At 42.8% G+C, this 4565-nt stretch overlaps 1 pseudogene; it reads left to right on the forward strand.

Moving 5' to 3' along the window:
* The window catches only part of LOC106633273, a 12281-nt pseudogene that overhangs the window by 5208 nt on the left and 2508 nt on the right, over positions 1-4565 (forward strand).

Here is a 4565-nt window from a genome sequence, read left to right on the forward strand (position 1 = left end):
AGTTCTGTATCTGGGCGCTTATTTGAGTCCCTTTGAGGACGTTGGCTACCACTGCTATGCAGATGACATCCAGTTATACATTTCTTTTAAGTCCCAAGATGTTTATAAGCTGCAGATTCTGAATGAGTGCTTAGACTAGGGGAGGGCAATATGGCCAAAAATATTTATCACGATATATTCAAACGTTACAATAACGATGATAACTGAAGATAAAATTGACATGGTAAATGGCCTGCATTTGTATAGCGCTTTACTAGTCCCTAAGGACCCCAAAGCGCTTTACACTACATTCAGTCATTCACCCATTCACACACTGGTGATGGCAAGCTACATTGTAGCCACAGCTGCCCTGGGGCGCACTGACAGAGGCGAGGCTGCCGGACATTGGCGCCACCGGGCCCTCTGACCACCACCAGTAGGCAACGGGTGACCGAGACTGTTGGAGTTGGGGCTCGAACCGGCAACCTTCCGATTACAACACATAACTTTTGGAAATTTGCGATAACGATATAATTGACATAGACAAAATACTTTACAACTCCACAACTTTATTAGTGCAACAAAAAAAACCCCATCAATGTATTTTCACTTAAACAAGCAGTTGTTTTTTATGTGCACTAAAGCTATATAAAAATTTAACAGCGCAAATGCATCTTTGTGAAACCTTTCTCTTTCCACACTCTGAATGGACATCAAATCCCTGGCTAAACAATGCGTCACTGCATTAGTTCTCCCCAGCATTTGCTACTTTTGTCATTAAGCGTGCAGCTATTTAAAGGTAGGCCGATTGTTTGTTTCTTTTGTCTCACCACCACGCTACTTGAAGCAGACTCCTCTTCACGTGCTTTAACAGCTTTGTTGTACTCCAATAAGTGCTTCTGTTTGAAACGATGAAATAGGTTTGTGGTGTTTTCTCCCTTTGCCACGACAGACTGCTTGCATGTTTTACACAAAATTGTGTTTTGGTGGGTATCTGAAAAACAAACACCAAACAAGTTCCACATCACTGAAGCTGCACCATTTTTACAAACCTATTCTGGTTCATTTGTTTCATTTAGCAATCTGCTTTCGCCCTTCTCATTCTCCGTCCCCGCCATGTGGGTATGAGCATATGAAAACAACGGGTTGTGCATGCACGTTTTACCCATATTCTATTGCGATATTTCATTTTCATATCATTATACTGGTATGACTGTGAAAGGAATGATATGGCCCACCCCTAGCTTAGACTCCATTACAGGGAGTGCAGAATTATTAGGCAAATGAGTATTTTGTCCACATCATCCTCTTCATGCATGTTGTCTTACTCCAAGCTGTATAGGCTCGAAAGCCTACTACCAATTAAGCATATTAGGTGATGTGCATCTCTGTAATGAGAAGGGGTGTGGTCTAATGACATCAACACCCTATATCAGGTGTGCATAATTATTAGGCAACGTCCTTTCCTTTGGCAAAATGGGTCAAAAGAAGGACTTGACAGGCTCAGAAAAGTCAAAAATAGTGAGATATCTTGCAGAGGGATGCAGCAGTCTCAAAATTGCAAAGCTTCTGAAGCGTGATCATCGAACAATCAAGCGTTTCATTCAAAATAGTCAACAGGGTCGCAAGAAGCGTGTGGAAAAACCAAGGCGCAAAATAACTGCCCATGAACTGAGAAAAGTCAAGCGTGCAGCTGCCAAGATGCCACTTGCCACCAGTTTGGCCATATTTCAGAGCTGCAACATCACTGGAGTGCCCAACAGCACAAGGTGTGCAATACTCAGAGACATGGCCAAGGTAAGAAAGGCTGAAAGACGACCACCACTGAACAAGACACACAAGCTGAAACGTCAAGACTGGGCCAAGAAATATCTCAAGACTGGTTTTTCTAAGGTTTTATGGACTGATGAAATGAGAGTGAGTCTTGATGGGCCAGATGGATGGGCCCGTGGCTGGATTGGTAAAGGGCAGAGAGCTCCAGTCCGACTCAGACGCCAGCAAGGTGGAGGTGGAGTACTGGTTTGGGCTGGTATCATCAAAGATGAGCTTGTGGGGCCTTTTCGGGTTGAGGATGGAGTCAAGCTCAACTCCCAGTCCTACTGCCAGTTTCTGGAAGACACCTTCTTCAAGCAGTGGTACAGGAAGAAGTCTGCATCCTTCAAGAAAAACATGATTTTCATGCAGGACAATGCTCCATCACACGCGTCCAAGTACTCCACAGCGTGGCTGGCAAGAAAGGGTATAAAAGAAGAAAAACTAATGACATGGCCTCCTTGTTCACCTGATCTGAACCCCATTGAGAACCTGTGGTCCATCATCAAATGTGAGATTTACAAGGAGGGAAAACAGTACACCTCTCTGAACAGTGTCTGGGAGGCTGTGGTTGCTGCTGCACGCAATGTTGATGGTGAACAGATCAAAACACTGACAGAATCCATGGATGGCAGGCTTTTGAGTGTCCTTGCAAAGAAAGGTGGCTATATTGGTCGCTGATTTGTTTTTGTTTTGTTTTTGAATGTCAGAAATGTATATTTGTGAATGTGGAGATGTTATATTGGTTTCACTGGTAAAAATAAATAATTGAAATGGGTATATATTTGTTTTTTGTTAAGTTGCCTAATAATTATGCACAGTAATAGTCACCTGCACACACAGATATCCCCCTAAAATAGCTAAAACTAAAAACAAACTAAAAACTACTTCCAAAAACATTCAGCTTTGATATTAATGAGTTTTTTGGGTTCATTGAGAACATGGTTGTTGTTCAATAATAAAATTATTCCTCAAAAATACAACTTGCCTAATAATTCTGCACTCCCTGTAGAAAGAAAGAAATGTTTCACAGTCTTCATTAGAAGAAATAATGGCAGCAGGTGGAGCAGGAGTAATAATATCAGAAATAGTGTGAAATAACACCTTAGGATTACCTCTGCTCTTTGCGACAAGATGAGAAAAATAAGCAGCCCTCGCATCTCTAATTGCACTGTTAAAAGAGGCTGAAAGATCCTTTAAGTAAAGGAGATGAACATTTAAATGAATTTTCTTCCACAAGCGCTCAGCTTTACGACAATCACTTTTTATGGAGCGGATATTGCAGGGTAAGGACTTGGAAACAGAAACTGGTCTCATTTTAAATGGACAGATTTCATCTATGATCGAAAAACAATGGTGATTAAATAGATCTGTTAAGAAATCAACGCCGTTTTGTGGGGATAGAGTTAAATTAAAAGCATCTGAGAAATTCTCCGCTGTGGAGGAATTTATGATGCGCAAGATAATTGTCCGGTGGACAGGAGACAAAGGCTCGTGAAAAGACATGTTAAAAAGAATACAGTGATGATCAGAGATAAAAAAAAATGTCCTCAGAACAAATAGAATCAATATTCAAACCCAAAGTAAAAAAAAGGTCCAGTGTGTGTCCTTTGTTATGTGTGGGGCCTGACACATACTGGGTAAAATGAAAAGTATCCATGATGTTGATAAAACCTCTGGCAAAGAGGTCGGAGTCATCATCAACATGCATGCTAAAATCCCCAACTAAAAGCAGTCTGGACAACCTCATAGTAGAGGACAGGAAGTCGCTGACCTCTGATAAAAACAAGCTATTTGGGCCAGGTGGACGATACACCACAGCACAATAAAAAGGATCCTTACTTCCGATTTTAATCAGCTGTAGTTCAAACGAAAGTAAGTGTCCAACTTTCACTGAGCGGCAGGAGAAATGACCCATTAAATGCCACAGCAAGACCTCCTCCACGACCAGATCCCCAAGGCTGGTTAATGACGGAATAGCCATTTGGGCACAGTTCAATGAGGGACGAATAGTCCAAGTCCCACTGCCAGGTCTCAGTCAGAAATAAGAAGTCCAGTTTTTTAGAAGATATAAAATCGTTAAGAACAAACAATTTATTAGTCAATGATCGGGCATTAAAAAGCGCCGTGTTCAGCGGGGTGGAAGCATTATTTTTAGCAGAGGCTCAAGTTAAAGGACGCAAATACTCAGGGTTTGAACCTTCACGCTCGTAGATTCTACTCAATGAGGGGATGAAAAGCCAGTCAGCAGGAGAGTCTGGATGAACCCTCCTGAGGCAGCACGGTCTCGGAGAGCCAGGCTCTGCGTATCCAAGCAGGGACATGGAAAACAAATTCCCCTCCATGGAGCTATTCTGAGGATAGGTCATGAAAGCATGCTCGACATTGCTTTCCAGTCAGACCCCGCCACCAGAAAAGCCCAAGCTTCACCTGGATACCTGCTCTTCTTCCTCTACTTCTCCGTGGTCTGCGGGGATCGCTGAGGACGCTGGCCGAGGATCCAGCCACTGGCGGAGGATGGAAAGTGCCAAAGGAGGAGGAGGATGAGACATCTTGAGCCATCATTGAAGATTGGATGGATAACAGCGTCAAACGATCATAAACCAAGGCACCAGTACATCATTGACTCAAATAGAAAACAATGGCGCTATATAAATACAATTGAGTTGAATTGAATTGATCTCCATGCAACATTGTAGAGGCATGCCAACCACGATGGCCCTACAACATCCAGAGCCTCCAGGAACTACAGGAACAGGGAAAACCTCATCCAC

Source organism: Haplochromis burtoni, unplaced genomic scaffold (genome assembly GCF_018398535.1).
Source record: "Haplochromis burtoni strain Fernald_Lab_line unplaced genomic scaffold, NCSU_Asbu1 Contig_36, whole genome shotgun sequence".
Lineage (NCBI taxonomy): Eukaryota > Metazoa > Chordata > Actinopteri > Cichliformes > Cichlidae > Haplochromis > Haplochromis burtoni.